This window comes from Gorilla gorilla, chromosome 16 (assembly GCF_029281585.2).
Source record: "Gorilla gorilla gorilla isolate KB3781 chromosome 16, NHGRI_mGorGor1-v2.1_pri, whole genome shotgun sequence".
Classification (NCBI taxonomy): domain Eukaryota; kingdom Metazoa; phylum Chordata; class Mammalia; order Primates; family Hominidae; genus Gorilla; species Gorilla gorilla.
In genome coordinates, this window is record NC_073240.2 from 22,572,941 (window position 1) to 22,594,968 (window position 22,028).

General features: G+C 53.8%; 1 pseudogene; it reads right to left on the bottom strand.

Moving 5' to 3' along the window:
• Nucleotides 1-701: 701 nt before the first annotated feature.
• Nucleotides 702-20,214, bottom strand: LOC129527218 (sphingomyelin phosphodiesterase 4-like; annotated as a pseudogene).
• Between the last annotated feature and the right edge of the window lie 1,814 nt (nucleotides 20,215-22,028).

Genomic DNA, 22,028 nt, shown 5'->3' on the forward strand with positions numbered 1-22,028 from the left:
TCTCTAGTCACAGTTTTGGGTTCAAGCTGAGCTGCTTTGGGCAAGTGGGGCACCCCCCAGGGAAGCCCCAGTCCAGGACACAGGCTGCGTCGGAGGGAGGGCTGGCTTGTGGGCGCTGCCGGCTTCCCACCACCAGCTGGGCCTCAGCCCTCACAGCATTCCTGCTGAGCACTGTGGGGCACCCAGGGCACAGGGGCATCAAGGATCCTGCTGCAGGCACACCTGTACTGCTCGCATGAGGACCATGTTCTCACTGTAAAGTATGAAGAGCAAGGCCCTCAGGACCTGCATCATCAGAATACCATGCACGGCACCACCCATTGAGAGGGGACCTCACGGCTGGTGGGGCCATGCAGTGAGCGCCTCCCTATGCTGCCTGCCACTCGGGCAACGGCCTGCAGCCCTCTGGTGATAAGAGATCCCCCCCTTTTTATGTGCACTACCCCATCATTTGTGATTGTTATCATAAAGTCATTATTCCTGTGTTCATCAGGAGTTGTCACTGTGTACCCTTCTCCATGAACCTGGGCCTGCCGTCCTGTCAGGATGCTATCAGTCTTGGGGCCAGCACTGTGCAGTCTGGCCCTGGTCAGCCCTGACCTCAGCTCTCCTTTTCTGACATAATGTCCCATTCCTTGGCCTGGTTCCTTCTCCAGCTTCCTGGCAAACTTCCTGCTCCCTGAAGCAGGAAGAGGCTGAGATTAATGCCAAGGAAGTGGGGCTGTGGGCCTGGGAGGACTGTGCTGCCGGTTGAGGGTGGCACTGAGCTGGCCACTTCCAGACAATGGACACAGCTGTGCTGTGGTAGGAGGGGTGGTGCAGGTGTGGCCATGGCACTCTGGAGATGGCCTTCTGAGGCCTGTCAGCGGTATTGTGTCACGGCGGGAGAGGACAGCGTCTTGCTGCCAGGAGCGTGCAGTCTGGGCAGGAGACCCAGGGTGATCATGTCTTTGGACGGCAGCTCCAGCCCAGCTAGGGTACCAGGAAAGCCCTCCCCTGTCCCTGAAGGCAGCAGGGGCTGGGAAGAAATGCCTGATAGCCAGTGAGGAACAAGGCACACAACTAGTAAAGAAAAAGCTTTATTTTCAGTCTTCAAAAGGTAGGGCAATACTTAACTTCATCATGTGCTTTTGTGTAAATACCAAATAGCAAAAAATTAGAACATAAATAGTTTGTCAGTTTGAAGATCAAGTACATTTTCTATATTGAGTGTCATTTATCTTGGAATTTAGCTGGGTTGAAAAGTAATGTAATTATTAGGAAATGCTATAGAGAGCCAGTTTCCAGCTGCAGGTACATTTGCTTGGCACTGACCGGCTGCGGACACAGATGCAGGTGGCTCAAAACACCGAGCAGGGCAGGTGCCAGTTCTGCAGTGCCTGCAGTCTCTTTTGCTGCTTGGCAAAGTTGTTCTTCAGGGTCCGCTTCAGTGCAGGCAGGGTGGCACGTGCTGCCACAGGCATGGGGCTCAGAAGCAGGCTGGAGGCGGGTAGAGGGACTGTCACCTTGAGCATCCCCAGGACTGGAGTGTGCTGGGAGTAGGGCCTGTATGGCCCTCACTGGGACCCAGTGAGGCCACGGCCTGCTCTGCTTCTGCGCTGCCACCCCTCCTTCCCCACTACCTCCCTGGGGCCCAGGCTGCAGGGCTGCCCCTGTCCCCATGCCAGTGGGACTCGCCATTTCTTGGAGAGGCTCTTGGTGGAGACCTTGGGGAACTGCATGGTTTCCTGGTCCCTCGGTGAAGGAATAGTCAGCAGTGAGCCCCAAACAGTCCCCAGGGATGAGGGGGGGGGTGACCAGACACTCACCTGGGAGAGCTAGACTCAGCCTCCTCTGGGGCCACCAGGGCCTCTGGCCCTTTTCCAGGAGGGACTTGAGTTACTGCAGCTGAAAGGGACATCAGCATGGTGGGGCCCACGGCAGCGCCAGGCTGCCCAGGGCCACCCCCACCACCCAGGGCCTCACCTCCTGGGCCTGCAAGATGTTGACATTTCACTCTGACATTTCACAGCTGGCAGATGAGCACACAGTGCTGAAGTGTGGTGGGCTTTTGCAGGTGCGGGGGCAGGGTCATTGGGGGGTGTACTCCCATCACCTCCCAAGCCCAAGGGTGGGGCTGTATGGCAAATCCCCCCAGCCTTCTCTGAAGACAGCGGCCAACACCATCAGGGCTGCTGCAGCTTCTCCACTCAGCAGCCTCACAGCTGAGGCATAGAGGACATAGACCAGGGCAAGCAGCAGTGTCAGGGAGGGCCCCACTCAGAACAGAGAGGCCTCAAAGAAGGCCAGTAGCAGCCAAAGCAGAATCTGGTAGCTACCCAGGAGGCACAGGCTGAGCCTAGGGCCATGGGCATGGCCGGCTGCCTGCCTCTGCCCATGAGGCTTAGCAGGTGCCTGCTGGCCAGCACAGGCTCATGAAATGATAAGAGACAGAAGCTGCCAAGGAAGTCGTCCCAGGAACACAGAGCTGACTGCCATCTGGCCTGCAAAATGATGCACAGACAGAGGCAGGGGGTGTGGGGTGGTGGCACCACAGGCCTCAGGACAGCAGCGCCCCACCCCCACAGGCCACCTTGGGCAGGAGCATGGAGAACCCTCTCTGAAGAGGCCAGGTTGACCCTCCTTTGACCCTCCTGCCCACTCACTCTGTGGTTGATGGCAGACGACCACTGGAAGAGCACAAAGACCAAGCTGGCAATCTTGTAGCTCCAGATGGGCTGCAGCTCTGGGTCCCCCGGTACTCAATGTCAAACCTTCACAGTGCATTGATGATCTAGAAACCCAGGCCACAGGGACAGGTCAGAAAACGGCCTGTACACAACTCAGAGGAGCGGAGCTGCATATGCTCATGGGGGAGGAAGGAGCTGGGGACAGGTCGGGACCCAGCCCATGCACCTCTGGGACAGGGGCCTCTCACCTGGTACTGACCCAGCAGCATGAGGATGAGTCCATCCTCACCCACGGTGCAGTCGAGGAGCTGCTGCTTTTCATTCTTATCCTGGGTGGTGCCCAAGGCAAGTGTGAATTGTGTGAGCTGTGCTTCACTGAGTTGCCAGAAGCGCCTCTGCCGTCAGCATCAAGGAGAAGGGTGGGGACTGGTCTTCACCCCACCGGCCTCTTAACTGTGGCAACAAGGGGACCCAGACTTGACACTCAGTCTGGGCCTGCCTCCCACAACACTGGCTCCATCTCAGTGGGGCCTGGGATTGGTACTTGGGCTGACCACAGGCTGAGTGAGGGGGAGTGGATCCTTTGAAGAAGGGGACGCTGATGGCTGTAGGGCAGGCCCCATAGTTTGTACCGGGAATATCTGGTGCAGGTACTCCAGGGCCGCCTCCAGGTACTTGTCTGTCTTCTGGACACTGTCCCGCCCCATCTTGTCCAGGTCGTTGGCTGAGTAGGAGCCGTTGGTGTTCGTGGGGGCCAAAGCCCAGCCACAACAGGAAGGAGCAGCCAGGGGGCTCTCCGCACACTGGTCTGAGATGGACATAAGGATCAAGCAGGGGATGAGGGGAAGGCAGCCACTGCTCTGCTCTGTGCTGGTGAGGCTCAAGGGATAGTTTGGGGGTCACTGAACATATGTCTGGGCCAGAAGGGAGAGGGGACAGGGCAGGATGGGTCACCCACTGCTTCCATAAGATACCAATTCTAGGGCCTGGCAAAGTTGAGCCTAGGAAGGGCTGGTCTGTGCTCCACAAAGCAGGGCCTGGGAGAGGAACCCAGGAGGCCACCGGGGCCAGGGCCAGGCTGACTCCAGCACAGGCCGCTGGCTTAGCCTCCAACCACTGGAGTAACATCCATTTTGGGGAGTCAGTGGCATGGCTATGAGGAGAGGGGCCGAGGCTCACCATTTCTCCAATGCACACCGGGACTGGGAGTCGCTGCCTGGAGCCTGCTTGTCAGGCACATGCCGCCATGGCTGCAGGTAGCTCAGCCACATTTCCAGGACCTGTGGGAGGAGACGTGAGCTGAGGGCCCAGTGGCTGGGGGCCAAATCCTCCATTACTCTGGAGTCCAGGTCCCAGGCAGCAGCTGGGTGGGACTGGCTCTTCCCACGTCCCCCAGAGGGCGCAAGGGAGACTCACACAGCCCTGTGAGGTTTGGCTCTCCTGCTGGCCCTTCAGAAGCCAGGGCCATGGGTGGGCTTTTCCCAGCCCAGGGGGCCCAGTGCTCCCTGGTCGGGTAAGGGTAGGAACCTGCCTGGCACCACACAGGTGGGACAGGGCAGGGCTTTCCTGTACCTGAGAGTTGGCTTTGGAAACTGAAACAGAACCATGTGGCCCTCCAAGGGTCCCCTCCTTTCCACGAGCTCCCTCCTCTCCAAGGCCTCACGACAACACTTGTTCTCCTCCTCATCCATCCCAGTGGACCTCCCTCATTAGGGTACACAAGACACAGGCACACGTGTGACGGAGCCAGTACAGCTCTGAATGATGCGGCCAGTGGGCAGTGGCCAAAGTAGTGCTGCAGGAAGAGGTAGAGTTTCTGCTGGACGAATCTTGGGACAGTGGCCCTGCAGGGAATAGGGTGGGTCACCTGCTGCTTACCCGGTAAGGAGGCCCTGCTCATAGATGAGTCCAGAGCTCATCAACAAGGGTTGGATCTGCTGGGGGAGAGCACCATGCACCTCCGAGAGATAAGAGCTGGCCTTAGCCCAATTCCTCAGAGGAAGAAACCAAGGTTCAGAGAGGTCAGGGAACATCCCAAGAACACACAGCACGCAGGCGGGCGAGCCAGTGCATCTCCTGCACACACCTCACCTCAGTCCCACGCAAATAGCCCACTCTGCTGGCCCTGGTGGGCCTGGGAGTCAGGGTCATCCCAGTCCTTCTCCAGACAGGGATGGGGGGGAGCAAGAGATGGCAGCACAGTGGGGCCTCTTTGGCCAGTCTGGAGACAGGCTCTGGGAGCCAGAGATCAGCTGGCAGCCCCGCTGGGCCACGTGGGCAGGGCGTAAAAGCACCTGTCTAGCCCTCCAGAGGCCTCACATGCTCTGTGAGCAGGAAGGGACTCCCCTAAACCTGCCCCCCACCATGCCCTGGGGTGAGGTCCCTGTGGGTGACACCTGAGGAGGAGACAGCAGCTGTGGAAGCTGCAAGGGTCACCCACCATTTCAGCTCCTCCAGGCGGCTGGTGGAGTGGGAGTGGGAGGAGAGCGAGGCCTGCTCTGGCTTCAGGCTGTTGGCAAATGCCTGCAGGTGCTTCCGCAGCAGGCACACCACCAGCATGTGCTCCCCAGTGGGCCTGAACCACTGCTAGGTGGAGGAGGAGGGGTCAGGGATGGGAAGGGCTGTGGCAACCACAGCACTTGGCCTCCAGGTCTGACCACATCCTGCCCTGGGCCATTTGCTTTACTTCCCCACCAGAGGCACGAGCCAGGCCGGGAGTGGGGCCACTGTGTCCTGGGACACCACTGTGCCTGGCACCCAGCACATCTACCTTGCACTGCTTGGTCTAAACTGCAACCAGCTCGTGGTAGGGAAGCACTTGGCCCAACACCCACACAGCCCGCCCTGGGCAGGGCTCTCCAAGACAGACACATCTGCAGGGGGACTCCCAGCCCTGACCCCTCCCCTGCCTACTGCTGGGCACCCACAGTGGGTGGCACAGGATAGGGCTTACCAGACTGTGCCCTTGGGCACTGCTTGATCCTCAGGGCAGGAGAAGGCCGGTGTCACCCCCAAACTCTGGATCTAGGGTCTCCCACCAGCCTCCCAAGTGTGTGCAGAAAGCACATGGAACCCAGGGGTGGTGCCTCAGACCTGGAATTCCGCACTTTGGGAGGCTGAGGCAGGAAGATCGCTAAGGCCGGGAGTTTGAGATTAGCCTGGGCAACACAGGGAGACCCCGTCTCCATGAAAGATTTTTGAAAGTCAGCTGGGTGTGGTGGTGCACACCTATAGCCGTAGTGACTCGGGAGGCAGGGGTGGGAGGATCACTTGAGCCCAGGAGTTCAAGGGTGTGGTAAGCTGGGATCATGTCACTGCACTCCAACCTGGGTGACACAGTAAAACCCTGTTCAGAAAGTAAGAACCCCATGGCTTTGCTTTTCTCCCTAATTCCTTCCACCTGCTCTTCATCCTGGACACAGCCAGATGAGGGCTCAGCCCAGGAGAAGCTCCAGGCATCACTTCCTCTGTTGCCCATGGACCTGTGGTCAGGAAGGCCCCCAAGACAAGAGCACGGTCAAGTTAAGCCAGACATTTGATTTGCAACACAAGCAGGATCCTGGAGAACTAACCTGAGAGGAAAGTCTTTTTGCTGGCTGTGGGCTTCCTCTGGTTGCTCAGCATTGGGAGGACAGGTCAAAGCATTGAGTGGATGAGGGCATGGGAATGGGGGCACGGAGGGCAGGACCCCAAGTCTGAGTGGACGTGCTCGCCTCTCCATGCTTGCCCCCCAGCCCTTTGGGCCTCCACACGTCTGTGCTGCTGAGGCTGGTGCAGGGCATGGCCTCCAGGTATATCCTGGGATGTTGCAGACCCCACAGGGGCCACTGCCCACATCAAAATCCACTCAAGTATCCGTCAGGAAAATGTCCCACAGGTCCAGGTGACACCACACAGATAGTGGCTGAGTCTGAGGATCGAGTTATGGGGTGAGGGCTATTTTTTTCATTCTTGAGACAAGGTCTCACTCTCTCCCAGGCTGGAATGCAGTAGCGTGATCTCAGCTCACCATAGCCTCTGCCTCCTGGGCTCAAGGGATCCTTCCACCTCAGCCTTCTGAGTACCTGGGACCACAGGTACACACCACCACACCTGGTTAATTTTTGTGTTATTTTTTGGAGACACGGGGGTCTTGTCATGTTGCCCAGGCTGGTCTCAAACTCCTGAGCTCAAGCAATCTGCCTGCCTCCCCCTCCCAAAGTGCTGGGATTACAGGCGTGGGCCACCGTGCCCAGCTATTTAGTTGTATTTATCTGTACTGTTAGGCCTTTGGGCAATAAATTTGCGTTGTTTTGGAAGGAAGGCCTAGGCATGGTGGCTCATGCCTGTAATCCCAGCACTTTGGGAGGCTGAGGCAGGCAGATCACTTGAGGTCAGGAGTTTGAGACCAGCCTGGCCAACATGGTGAAACCCCATCTCTACTAAAAATACAAAAAGTAGCCGGGCATGGTGGCATGCACATGTGATCCCAGCTACTAAGGAGGCTAAGGCAGGTGAATTGCTTGAACCCAGGAGGTGGAGGCTGCAGTAAGCCAAGATCATGTCACTGCACTCCAGCTTGGACAACAGAGGGTGACTCCATCTCAAAAAAGAAGAAAGGAGAAAAGTATGAGATATAATACCTGTACCTATACTGCCCGACTAGAAGGGCACCAGCGGGGTGGGTCCAGGGTCCTTCTCCTCCAGTCTCAGCCCCAGCCCTCCCTCTGATCCTGACCTGGGATCCTGAGTCATGACATCCTCCTTACGGCTCAGGGGAGCGGATGACCTCCACATGGGAACTGGAAACCCACCTTCCCCCACTGGTGCACTCACCCCATCTCACCTGGCCCTTCCAAAGAGTCTGGAGGGCTCACTGCCCCTGCCCCCAGCAGTCACATGGAACCCTCTTGCTATTTTCCAACAGGTTTGCTGAGCCAAACTTCTCCCCCAGCTTTGCACCCCTCCTGGGCCACGTTCCCACATGGAGTCCCTGGTGACAGTTGCACCTGCTTGCTTCTTAAGGATGTGTCCTCAAAGCCACATGTTTCCCACTGGGCCTCAGCTCACTCCATGTGGACCTCCCTAGTCTCCCCTCCCATCATAGGGTTTGCCAGATGGTTCCTGGACACTGCCCTCCCCACCTGGCCCAAGCCCTCTAGTCCCTGCTCTGCAGTGGCTCCTGCAGAATGGGGCACCCCCATGTGCTGTGACTGCCATCCCAACCCACCAGCCCTTGGGGCCCAACACATTTTCTCATCTTGTGCTCAAATTCCCATTTACTCATGTGCTCCTTTCCAGGTGAACGGGACAGACCCCTGGCTGCGAGCACAGCTCATCTCCCCCCACTGTCACAGATTCATTAACTCTGCCATCCTTGAAGTCCCCTACAGGTCTGAACTCCACTGACCCCAAATCCATCCACACACTTGTCATTTCTGTCTAGACAGCCACAACCTCTATGAGATCACCGCTTACACTCATCCATCTCTGGAGGTTGTATGAGTGGCCAGAGCTCCCCAGGTGAAGGCCGGGCCATGGCTGGGCTGTCAAGGACTGACAGCTTCTGTGGGCTATAGGGTCAAGCCCCAGGTTCTTCCTATCCCCCTGCCTCACAGGCTCTGGGTCACAGCACCTCCAGGCTGCATGACAAGACACTTCTGAAGAAGACAGAAACCACATCACCCGGAAGTCCCAGGCCTCTGTATCTTCCCAAGTGCCAAACCCTGCAGAGTTGGGGTGAACCTGGTCACTGCAGAGGCCTTATAACTCCAGCTTTTCAAACCAGGGCCAAGCACGGGGCCCCCAACACCAGAGAGCTTGTGACACTTCCACTGGCTGGGAGCCTGGCCAGCCCGGGCCATACACCTCACTCTGCCTCATAGTCACACCCCCGCCCACACCAGGCTACTCTGCAAAGCCAGGGGCCAGGCCAGGCTGGAGGCTGACCCCCGCCTCACCAACAACAGGGGTTTCATTCTGCCTGAAACTGAACTCTTCAGTCACCTGCGGCTGACCCCTTGCTTTGCCAGATGTGGACATGCACTCTGGGTGGGGGAAAGGAACTAAGGACCACAGCCAGTACTTGGTAGGCTGTGAAGAGCCTGGAGGCTAAGTTGGGCGGGGCTGTGGAGGGTGCTGGAGACAGTAGTGCAGAATCTCCAGCTGAGACAACCAACAGAAGCCGGAAGAGACGGAAGAGCAGAGAACAAGAGGTTGGGGTGGGGAAGGGGAGAGATGGGACCAGACATGGGAGGGCAAAGTGGAGAGAGAGCACAATGAGAATGAGGCCAGAAGTGAGGAGGAGAAAACACCACAGTCAGTGACAATCCAAACAGTCCCAGCAGCCACGGGTCAGTTGCAGCACCCACTCTCCACAGTCAGGCCAGGGCTGTGGCCACACACTCATCAGCCTTGGAGGCCTGGGCAGACAGACCTTCCAGGTCACCTGGGTGGCCACTCAATGTTGCTGGGGCCTAAAGACCTCTCCAGCTCATTGGAAGGGCCCAAGTCACTGCCCTTCCAGATGGGACCCACTCTCCCCTGTGACTCAGGCCACACCGTGTCATGTGCACATCAGAGCTCCTCAAGAGCCAAGGCCCTCACTGGGACATGCTGCCAGCCACCAAGACCTCAAGATCCTGAGGCTCAGAAAAGAACCAGTGGAGCATGTCCAGGAGGTGGACTCTGCCCAGAAAAGACATGTGTAATTGACGATTTCCCTGGGTTGTCTTGAGAAATTTACCAAACTGGTATAAGACATGATCAATTCCTATGTGTCTAAAACCCAATGTCCCCTCCGTGAGTGGCTCTCTGAGAACTAAGGACCAGCACATGTCCCTCAGGGCACCAGGCTCTGCCCTCCACCCTTACAGTCTGGAGGTCAGCTGAGGTGGTGTGCACATCAGTTCTGACTCTAGAAGGCATCCTTTCCTACAGCACCAGGAACTCTCACTCTCCAGATAATGGTGGACTTCCAAGGGCAGGAGCCCCCGAGGATCTGGCCAGAACCACACAAACCCAGAGGTAGCAGGAACCTGAGGCTTAGCTGGCTCCCAGCCAGGACCCTCCAACCTACATGCCCCGCAGCACCGTGGCCTTCCAAAGCACCCCTTCAGCCTAGCGCACCCAGAGGCAGCCTGGCGCACATCCTGCCCTGGCAGCACCATGCTTCCTGTCGAAGCAGTGCCTCCACTGGGGTCCACATCAGGAGAGATCAGAACACACCTGCTAGACATCAAGACACGCAGAGCAGGGTGGGAAAGAGCAGGGCAGGGAGGTGTTGCTCTCCACAGTCTTCCTCTGTGCCAGACCTGGGGCTTGGGCAGGAATCTGACATACGGTTCCCAGTGTGGTGTCTCCTTGCTTGCAGGAACACAGTGGCCTGCAGCACTGTGGCCATCCTTACTGCCCACCGGACCACTGGGGAGTAAGCACACACCCTGGACACAACCAGGGTGAGGAGAATGACCCCAGGAGCCTCACTTCCTGCATCTGGAAATAAGGGCTAGCAGGGATGGGCAGGGATTTCTGTATGGCAGGTGCAGCACGGGCCCAGGCAAGTGGCAAGGGGCCTTAGAGGACACAGACTTCCATAGTTGCCTTTCTCTGGCTCCCACCCACCGAGTTTTCTCATGTTTTTTCACCTCAATTGGAAGAGGGAAAGAGTGGATCATCTCTGGGTACTTGGTCCCACCACTGCAAGTCATTCTGAGCAGGGCACACCCACCCCAAGGTCTGGCCAAGAGTAAGTGAATGTGGGGAAGAAGGGAAAGGCACCTGCTTTTCCCTCTGGCCCGTGAGGACACGATCTTCACAGATGACAGCCCAGAGGAGTCTTTCTGGCTGGCCTTTGAAAGTAGGTGTGTTTCCACTCACTCAGAAGGCAGAAGGAGCAACAGGAACACAATGCAATGTAGCACCTCCTGCCTCTGCTAGGCCAGAACCACATGCAGGAGCACTAAGTGAGCATCCCAGAGCCCCACGGGAGGAATGGGCCGTGGGAGCAACCAGGCCACCAGGCACTGGCCAGGCACATGCAGCTAGTCGGCTCTGGAAGCACGAAGGGCACTGTAGGCTCTTTGTGACTCAGGAGGCCCAAGGTGGGGTCCTCAGCTTTTCTCCATTCTCCCATGTGACGCTGAGGGTGAGGATTTGGGGGACCCTATGCTCTGAGACAGCCTCCACACTGCAAAGCCTGGGGCCGTAGAACTGGCTGCAGAGGCCATGGCAGTTCCACAGCTCTTCCCTGAGCTTTCCCAGAGGAAAAGTCACAGGATGCTGTTCTGAAGTTTAACTCTGTCACCCACAGAGCCTTTATTCTGGAGGAAGCCCTCAAGAATTTTGTCAGTGACAAAGCCAAAGTCTCCAAAGCACACTGATGCAGACACTGTGGGCACCAGACTATGTGGCTGATGCCACCTCAGGCAGGGTTCCAGATGTGCATGAGTGAAGCTGCTCCATGGAGGGTGACCGACTGGGGATCTACCGCATTCTCACTCTGACCAGTCCAGGCGGATGTTAGCTCCATGGACAGCCACAGCAGGAGTGACCCAGGGCCTCCACCACCTCCATGCATCTGTGAGTAGCATGCTCCCCAGAGAGGGAAGAGGGAGAGGTGAGGAGGCAGAGGGAGAGAAGGCAGGCCAGGCCGCATGCAGGCAGGTGCCAGGCCCCACCCACCATGAGAAAGTCAGCTTGTTCATGCTCTGGAGGAGGTGGGGGAGTAGGAGGGAACAGGAAAAGGAGGCTCCAGGTCACCATGGTGGTCAGGCATATGCCCCAGGCAACCACTTCATGGGAAAACACAAAGTGGCTGCTGATGGTCCAGGAGGCAGATGAGAACGTGGCTCCCAGAGACGTCACAGCTCCCCCACACCCAGAACAAGAGCATCACAGCCTCATGTGTTCCCCTGCCAGGGAGGGGGCTCTGGAGAGTCAAGGCCTCAAGTGTCCACACGTCAGGGTGCAACGCCCCCTGCCCCCCACCGGGTATGAGAGAACTATGCGCACCTCTTGTTTGGCTTCTGAGTGAGAGGTGGGTGGTGAGTCTCTATTCCCACCATCCAGCCTGTGCAATCTCACTCAGGATAGGAAGCAGCAGGCTGAGCAAGGTCAGAAGCAGGAGGTGGGAAGAAAAACGGTGGAAACATACCTTGTCGTGAGGGGACTGCATTTTTTGTCACATCCCCAAGGAATACTGGTGAAGCCACATTTCAACAAAAACCTGCAAAAAAGCATTCACTAGTCAAATTATTCTCAACGATGGTGCCAAGACCATTCAGTGGGGAAAGGACAGTGTCTCCAACAAGAGAGCTGGGAGCACAGAATAGCCACATGCAGAACAGTAAAGGTGGGCCCTTCCTTCACACCATCACCAATAACTAAAAGTCAGTAAGCAGCCCAAGGATAAGAACTAAAACCATAAACTCTGAGAAGAAAACATGGGAGAAAGCTTCATGACACTGGATTTGGCAATGATTAATTAGATATGATGCCCAAAGCACAGGCAACAAAGGAAGAAAAATAGACAAGCAGGCTTCATCAAAATCACTCGAGTATCAAAAGATACTACTGATAGAGGAAAAAAGCAACCAGCAGATGTGGTGGCTGACGCCTGTCATCCCAGCACTTTGAGAGGCTGCGGCAGGTGGATCACTTGAGGCCAGGAGTTCAAGATCAGCGTGGCCAACATAGTGAAAACCTGTCTCTACAAAAAACACAAAAATGAACTGGGTGTGGTAGGACACACCTATTGTCCCAGCTGCTTGGGAGTCTGAGGTGGGAGGATCGCTTGTTCCCAGTAGCTTGAGCTGAGATTGTGCCACTGCACCCCGGCCTGGGCAACAGAGTGAGACCCTGTCTCAAACAAAGTGAAACCCTATCTCTACTAAAAATGCAAAAATTAGCTGGGCATGGCAGCGTATTTGGGGAAACAGCCCCCAATATTTCAACATAGGTTCTTTTCTATTTTCCCTAAGTGTTGGATGCTCTGAGAAATAAAGGGAAAGAGTAAAAAAGAGAGAAATTTTAAAGCTGGGTGTTTGGGGGAGACATCACATGTCAGCAGGTTCCATGAGGTGCCCCCTCAGCTGCAAAACCAGCAAGTTTTTATTATGGATTTCAAAAGGGGAGGGAGTGTACAAATAGGGTGTGGGTCACAGAGATCACATGCTTCAAGGGCAATAAAATATCACAAGGCAGATGGGGGCAGAGTGAGATCACAGGACCAGAGTGAAATTAGAATTGCTGATGAAGTTTCATGTCCCACTGGGCACACATTGTCATTGATAACATCTTATCAGGAGGCAGGGTTTGAGAGCAGACAACTGGTCTGACTAAAATTTACTAGGCAGGAATTTCCTAACCGTAATAAGCCTGGGGATGCTACAGGAGACTGGGGCCTATTTCATCCCTTATCTACAACCATATAAGACAGACACTCCCAGAGCGGCCATTTTAGTGACCTCCACCTAGGAATGCATTCTCTTTCTCAGGGCTGTTGCTTGCTGAGAAAAAGAATCCAGCGATATTTCTCCTATTTGCTTTTGTAAGAAGAGAAATATGACTGTTCTGTCTGGCCCCTCAGGCAGTCATGCCCAATGGTTATCTCCCTTGTTCCCTGAAAATCACAGCCATCCTGTTTGTTTTAGATGCCCGGATTTCATATTGTTCAAACACACATGCTCTACAAACAATTTGTGCAGATAATGCAATCATTGCAGGATCCTGAGGCGACATACATCCTCAGCTTACGAAGATGATAGGATTAACAGATTAAAGACGGGTATAGGAAATTATAAGAGTATTGATTGGGGAAGTGATAAATGTCCATGATATCTTCACAATTTGTGTTCAGAGACTGCAGTAAAGACAGGCGTAAGAAATTATAAAAGTATTAATTTGGGGAACTAATAAATGTCCACGAAATCTTCACAATTTATGTTTTTCTGCCATGTCTTCAGCCGGTCCCTCCGTTTGGGGTCGCTGACTTCCCACAACAGCAGTGGGTGCCTATAATCCCAGCTACTCAGGAGGCTGAAGCAGGAGAATTACTTCAACCCAGGTGGAGGTTGTAGTGAGCTAAGATCTCACCATTGCACTCCAGCCTGGGTGACAGAGACTCCGTCTAAAATAATAATAATAATGCTTTGGTCTGGAAAACAACAGAACCTTCCAGTTCTGTCCTGTAAGCTTGTGTCATGGTCTCCTGTCCACTTCACGGCCAGCACAGCCCACAGTCCACACACCCGAGAGCCATCTGGGCACCATGGTCCCCTCTGAACAGGAGTGATGGTTCCTACCATTCCACCCCTGGAGGAAGCTGTGAAATGGCATGGAGGCTTCAAAAAACACAGCACCCCACATACTAGGAGTTATGTACAAGGTGGGAGAAAGAATCCTATGTTAGCTACATGCCAGGCTGTGAACAGTGAGGCTGAGACTACCAGGTCAGCCCTAGGATCCAGTGTCAGAAGCAGCACCTGCTGAATCTCTGAGGTGTGCCGAGAAGACACAGCCAGGACCTGAGAGATGGCCAGCACTCCGGAAGCGAGCCAGCCCATACCATCCTGAGAGGCTGGAGCCCCTCTGGGCAGACAGGGAACTCTGTCACCCACTACTCGCATCCTCTGAATCAGTTGAAGACTTGTGGAGGCTGCACAGACCCTCACCATGCAGTGTCATAAAAATGCTAGTGGGACAGGGCTTAATACCCACATGGTGGTAATCACAGGAAACATCAGCAACAAGGGAGATGGAAACCAAAACACTCTGCAACAATTACATCCACCATGGGCAAGATGAAACAACTCCCATGGACAGGGGATCCTGGGATGAAAAACACCAGTGACATATAAGCTAGATGGGTGGGGCTAGATGGGTGGGCAGATTTATTTTCATGTTTTCTAAATGTCATAGCAGGAAAATACCACCAATTTTGAATCAGCCCCAGGCTGAGAGGCCGCCTCAGACGCTCCTGCACATAGCAGAAGATGGCTGAACAGTTCCTTTCCTTTTTTTCTTTTTTTTTTTTTTTAAGATGGAGTCTAGCTCTGTCACCCAAGCTAGAGTGCAGTGGTGCAATCTCAGCTCACTGCAGCCTCTGCCTCCCAGTTCAAGCAATTCTCCTGCCTCAGCCTCCTGAGTAGCTGGGACTACAGGCGGCTGCCAGCAAGCCTGGCTAATTTTTGTATTTTTAGTAGAGACAGGGTTTTCCCATGTTGGACAGGCTGGTCTCAAACTCCTGACCTCAGGTGATCCACCTGCTTCAGCCTCCCAAAGTGCTGGGATTACAGGTGTGAGCCACTGCGCCCACTGGCTGAACAGTTTCTTTTGAAACAGAAGCTGAGACCAGCTCAGCTCTCACCTGGAGCAGAGTTTCTGACCTCCAGATCTCGTGAGAGGTGGGGTCTGCATTCACAGAGGTCTGATGAGAGATGTTTTGCTGCAGGAGGCTAGTGTGGTGGAGGCTGTAGGAAGCAAAGGGCATGGCTGGTGTCCTGAGGGAGACACAGAAACAGGTCCAAGTTGCAGGCTCCCACCGGCCTAGCTAGGGGCAATCTGGACATCAAAATCAATGGCAGTAGGGACCGATTACAATTTGTTCAGTAGCACAATGCTCCCCCCAACCCCATGATCCACACTGATATCCCTGAATAAATAAATGGCAAAGAGAGAAGTCTTCCGTACCACAGAGTGACCACAGATCCACTAATCAATGTAGGAGGGATGAAGTTAGAGAACCACCATTTGGCAACCGCCCTATTAAGAGCAGATTTGGTCCAGAATCAACACTGAGGTCAGGCATGGGGGCTCACACCTGTAATCTCAGCACTTTGGGAGACCAAGGCAGGAGGATTTCTTGAGACCAGGCATTTGAGACCAGCCTGGGTGAGAGAATGAGACCCTGTCTCAAAATAAAATAAAATGATTTGATTTTTTTTTTTTGAGACAGGGCCTCATTCTGCTGCCCAGGCTGGAGTGCAATGATGCAATCACAGCTCACTGCAACCTCAACTTCCTAGACTTAGGCCTCCCAAGTAGCTGGGACCACAGGTGCACACCACCATGCCTGACTAATGTTTTTCTTTTTAATAGAAACAAAGCCTTGTTATGTTGTCCAGACACTCATTACTAATTTTTTTTTTTTTTTTTGAGATAAGGTCTTGCTCTGTAGCCCAGGCTGGAGTACAGTGGCACGATCTTGGCTCACTGCCACCTTTGCCTCCAAGGTGAAAGTGATCCTCCCACCTCAGCCTTCCAAGTAACTGGGATTATGGGTGCATGCCACCATGCCTGACGTAAATTTTGGGTAGAGATGGGGTTTTGCTATGTTCTCCGGGCTGGTCTCTGACTCCTGAACTCCGGTGATCCCCTACCTTGGCCTCCCAAAGTGCTGGGATTACAGGCATGAGCCATCATGCCTGGCTTCATTACTATTTAATCTGGGCACGAAGTACTTATTCTATAGGGGGCAAACCTTACCCGACACCCTTTCTGCCCAGCGATAAAGCTAACATCACCAGCATGGGACAAAGGGGCACTGCAGCCCTCTTGATGAGATACTTGGCAAGGACCAGATGTCCCACTGCAGTGCTACTGCCAACAAAGCCCAAGCTGATATCAGACAGCCCAAGGGGCGGCCCCAGGCCAGCCCCAGCAAATATCAGACAGCCCAAAGGGCGGCCACATGCTTTGGAGGGATCAAGATCAGGGAAGACAGAAAGGCCGAGGGACCATTCTGACTGAAGGGGACTAGAAACATCACTGCACACAGTTGGTGAGGCTGTGTTGGACCCTAGCTGGGTAATGGGCATGAATCGGGTAGCTGATAATGAACCCCGAGTGGGTTCTGATGACTAGGTGTGGCGTAGCAGCAATACTAACTTCCTGGTGTGGTTATAAGCACTGTGAATATATACGATAATGCATTCACTTCTAGGAAATACACTGAAATATTAAGAGGTCAAGGGGTGTCATATCCTGTAGCTTACTCGTATTGGCTTAGGGAAGAAAAACACATACAATAGAGATGGGATAAAACAGATGCAGCAAAGTGTCAGCAATTTGGAAATCTGGGTGAAGGGTCTATGAAAGTGTTTTTTGTTTTTTGTTTTTTACCTGAGACAAGGTCTTATTCTGTTAACGCAGGCTAGAGTGCAGTGACACAGTCATAGCTCACTGTAATCTTGAACTCCTGGGCACAGGTGATCCTCCCATCTCAGCCTCCTGAGTAGCTGGGAGCATAATTGTGCATCACCACGCTTGGCTAATTTTATTTTTTGTAGGAACAAGGTCTCCCTATGTTGCCCATGCTGATCTCGAATTCTCGGTCTCAAGCAATCTTCCCGCCTTGGCCTCCCAAAGTGTTGAGATTACAGACATGAGCCATCATGCTTCGTCTGAAATTTCTTTTTATTATCTGTGGAAACTTTTCTGTAAGCCTGAAATTATTTCAAAATAAAAGGTTAGCTAGGTGTGGTGGCTTGCACCTGTAATCCCAGCTACTTGGGAAGCTGAGGCAGGAGAATTGCTGAGGCCAGGAGTTCAAGACCAGCTTAGGCAACACGGCGAGGCCCCCTCCTACATCTCTACAGAAAAAAAAATTTTGTTTTTTTTTAAGTTAGCTGGCTGTGGTGATAGCCCATAGTCACTGAAGTGAGAGAATGGCTTCAGTGATGATTGTGCCACTGCACTCCTGTTGTGTGTGATAGAGTAAGATCCTGTCTTTAAAAAAATTAATGGCTAGGCCAGGCTCAGTGGCTCAAGCCTATAATTCCAGCACTTTGGGAGGCTGAAGTGGGCAGATCACTTGAGGTCAGGAGTTCAAGACCAGCCTGGCCAACATGGTGAAACCCCATCTCCATTAAAAATACAAAAATTAGCTGGGGGTGGTGACAGATGCCTGTAGTCCCAGCTACTCAGGAGGCTGAGCCAGGAGAATCACTTGAACCTGAGGCGGAGGTTGCAGTGAGCTGAGATTTTGCCCCTGCACTCCAGCCTGGGAAAGAGAGCGAGACCCTGTCTCCAAAATATACCAAAAAACAAACATAATGGCTGAGTGTGGTGGCTCATGCCCGTAACCCCTGCATTTTGGGAGGCTGAGGCAGGAGGATCACTTGAGCACAGGAGTTCTAGACCAGCCTGGGCAACTTAACTAGACACATCTTACAAAAAGTAAAAGCTCGGTGTCGGGGTGCAGCATGCCTATAGTATCAGCTACTTGGGATGCTGAAGTAGAAGGATCGCTTGAGCTCAGGAGGTCGACATTGTACTGCACTTCAGCCAAGCTAGATCAAGGTGACCAAGCTAGATCCTGTCTCAAAAAAAAAAAAAAAAAGGCCGGGGCGCAGTGGCTCACTGGCTCACACCTATAATCCCAGCACTTTAGGAGGCCAAGGCGGGCAGATCAGTTGAGGTCAGGAGTTCAAGACCAGCCTGGCCAACATGGTGAAACCCTGTCTCTACTAAAAATACAAAAATTAGCTGAGGGTGGTGGCACATGCCTGTAATCTCAGCTACTCAGGAGGCTGAGGTGGGAGAATTGCTTGAACCTGGGAGACTGAGGTTGCAGAGAGCCAAGATCATGCCGTCGCACTCCAGGCTAGGCAACAGAGTGAGACTCCATCTCAAAATATATTTATATATATATATATATAATATACTTATTATATTTAATTTATATTATATAATTTCTAAAAGAAAAAAGTAAAAAGACCCAAAATGTTAAAATAGGCAAAAAAAAAAAAAAAAAAAAACCAGGCATAAAAAAATCCACTTGGCAGCTGAATCGTGCATCTGAGAGGATGTGAAACCGCCTCACCTCCAAGTCCTCCACAGGATCAGCAACATTTCAGGGTCACTGATCACTGCCGCCACCTGGGCAGCGTCTCCTCCCCGCCACTCTCTGGGGCATCTGTTCACATGTGTGAATTATAGGTAGAGGTTCAGCCTGGTTTGCACATGCCAGCAGATTTGGGATGGGCCAGCATCTGCAGGAAGGGACCTGCATGCAGCCTCCCTGGGAAGCCGATAGGCCAGAGAGATTGAGGAGGGTCAGAGGTGCACAGGCAGCTGCTGCTGGAGCAAGAGGTTCTCCTGGGAAGTCAGCCAGGAGGCCCTGGATTAGGGCCCACTGAGGCCCCAGCACAGCCAGACATGGGAGCCCTTGGTTCACACTCCCCACCTGTGCAGTCCGGCATCAGGCTCAGCCTGTTTGGACTGGCACAACAGGCGGCTTGGCCAGAGCCTCCCCATCAAGACCTGCTCATAACAATGAGGGCAGCTTTACCTGGGGGCTGGTGAGTGTCTGGCTTCCCTGGGCTGGAGAAGAGTGTGGGGGGCACATTGCCTTCAGTGGGCGGGAACCACAACAGGTACCTGTCCACCAAGATGAAGTAGGCACATCTGAAGTACAGACGTGGAGGGACACAGGGAGTGGCTGGAAAACCAAGCTATTTGTTAGCGTGGGCTCTGGACACTGCCTGGCCACCAAGCACTGGCAAGTGCAGGGAAGCTCAGGGCCATGGCCCCACCCCTCTCAGCAGGAGGCATCTCTTCCCTACCTTTTGAGTGATGAGACTCAAGGCAAAGGAGAATATGTAATACTCGAACAGATCTGACAGCAGCCTCAGGGGCAAACACACACGGTTGCTGGGCTACCCACCAAGTGTCAAGTGCTGGGCCACCCACAGCCTCGCTACCTCAGGGCCACCAAAGGATACTCAGGACTAGATTCAGGCCAAGGTCCCCAGTGAGGGGGAACTGGACCTTGTTGTGGTACAGGGGACTGTCAGGGAGGATGCAGTCCTGGATGGACGCCTTCACAGGACCCCTGCACAGAGATGCAGCGAGGCTGTGGGCAGGTGCTGGAACATAGTGCCTGATACGTGGTGCCCCATGCACAGCAGCCCTTTGGGAAGGCTGCTGGGGAAAAGACCCACACACAGAACCCACCTGTGGGGACGGTGCCCTGTATCTGAGCAGTGCCTGTGCAAGAGTCTTTGCTTAGAACTTCTCCTACCATCTCATAAAAAGCTGCAGACAGCAAGGGTAGCAACCTATCTCCTTTGTCTCTCCACCCCCAGAGCAAATAACTCCTCAATTTGTCCTTGGAGGACTGGAGGAGGCTGCCCATCACCACAGGGCTGTGCAATGTCCACTGTCCTGAGCACCACTCCCACCACTGTGGTTTACTTACAGGCAGGAAGGAGATGGGAAAGTCAAACTTATAGTCTTCAGCTCGAAGCTTATAAACTAACTTCATCATTGGGCCACTGAACATGAAATTGACCAAACAAACAAAAACAGGGCAAATAAACTGCAAATTATCTTGCTTTGATTGTTTCTTAAGAAATCAAGAGAGTGATTTAAAGGTGGAATCACCATGAGAAAGCACTCAGCCTCTCTCAGGTGACAAACCTATCTACCCAGGATTGAGAAACTCCATCACGATGCTGTACTCCACAGGATTCACGTGCCCCTGTAAGCAGCGGAGGTTCCAGCCAATGAGGACACCATCTAGGCTGCTGAAAATGCTCTCTACCAGCCATGGGAAGATGGTGTGCAGCTCCTCAAACAGTATGTGGTGAGGCCGTGGGCAGGACCAGCACCCACTCCTGCCCTGGCTCCAGTCCTGCACCGCCTGCTGCCCAGCTCCCTCTTGAGGAGGCCACTCCCTGGCTGAGACCCATGGGATCAGCCCTGAGCCCAAAGGAACCCTGATGTGATGGTGCCAATGAGAAGAGAAGCTTTGGATTCTTCCAGTGTGGTACCTGGCATACCAAGCAGTGTTGCTTTAGACTTGGGCCAGTTAAGTAAGTCAGCCTCTTAACAAAATACATTTTTTTGTGTGTGATAGAAGACTAAGAAAATAAAATAAAATAAATGCAATGAAGAAAACAAAAAATAAAATAAAAACATAAAATAAACAAGATACATATTTTTTGAGACAGGGTCTCAGTCTGCTGCCCTGGCTGGAGTGCAGTGGTGCAATCACGGCTTACTGCGGCCTTGACCGCAGTGTCTGGGAAGATGCGAGGCCCCAGCCAGGGTTTGAGCCTGCGGGCGGAACATGCAGCCAACCAGTCACAGAGTGGTCAAGGCGCTCTCTCGGTCAGGACAAAGGAAAAGCTGGGGGGATGAAATGGAGGATCCTACACTGTGAATCAAGCAGGGGACACATGCCCTGGTTAGAGCCCACGGGGCAGAACCTGCCAGGCTGGAGCAGAGGAGAGCCCTGGCCAAGGCACTCCACATGGAGGGCTGTGACCCCACAGGCAAGCCTGCTACCCGGGCACATTTGTCCCCTGAAGGGTCCTCTCAGTCGGTCTTGCTAATGCTGTCAACACCCTGAGCCCAGGGAAATCCATTAAAGTAAAGCTCTGGCCCCAGTGTCCTTGCAGATCTTTCTTGGCTATCTTCACAAAAAAGAGTAAAGTAAGCAAATTACAAGTCAAAGAAACTCTGAACCCGTGGTCTTCATCTGAGTGAGACTCTGGCGGTCAGAAGGAAAGTCTCAAGCATTCAGACTGTGGCAGGAACCCAGCTGTGGAATCAACAGCTAAACCCAAGAGCAAGAGGCTTGACCAGTGTTTGCAGAACACTTGGGTAGGTAGGAAACAACGTAAGAGCTTCCAAAATCAAAATCAGAAACCTGATTCCAGGACTTGATGACTGCAGTACTTCCTGCCTATCACTGTCTGGGGCAGCTCAGATGTACGGTCCAGCGTGAACACACCTGGAGGATGAGGCGGCGAGCCCCTGCTGCTGCTGCCACTGCTGGCACCATCAGGGCAGACCAGGTTTGCTGTCCAGGCCAGGTGTGAACTGGCCATGGCTACCTTTCCCTAAATGGACCTGTGGTGTGTGTCCTTTCAAAATGTTCCCTTGGCAGTGTGCTCTCTGCATGGCTTTGCTCCTGGGACACATCCTAAAGGGTCCCTTGCACACACTGCCAAGGGCTTCTGGGGCATGACCTGTCTTTAGTGGTTCTGGGCCTCAGGACTCAAGGCTGATGCAGGGTCTCTAGCTGAAGCGGCTTTGATGGAAATGTGTAGACACCATGTTGCTCAAGGAGCGTGAGTATAGTAGATGCTGCAGTTACAGGGCTCACCCATTCCTAATCATTGTGCTTTGTCTCCTCAGAGAGAAACACAGGCAGCACTGCCCTCGGGGGAGCACTGGCCCTGGTGGAATGCAGCGGCCACAAAGGATCCAGCCAGAGGATGCCCCACATGCCCAGCACTACCAGGCTGCCCAAGGGGGGCGGGCATGGGAAGAGCCCTACACAGAGAAGCACCTAGGATAGGGCAGAGACTTGTCACACCACTGTCCCCGGCAAAGGCTACATGTTGTCTCCTTCAGTTGATGATAAACCTT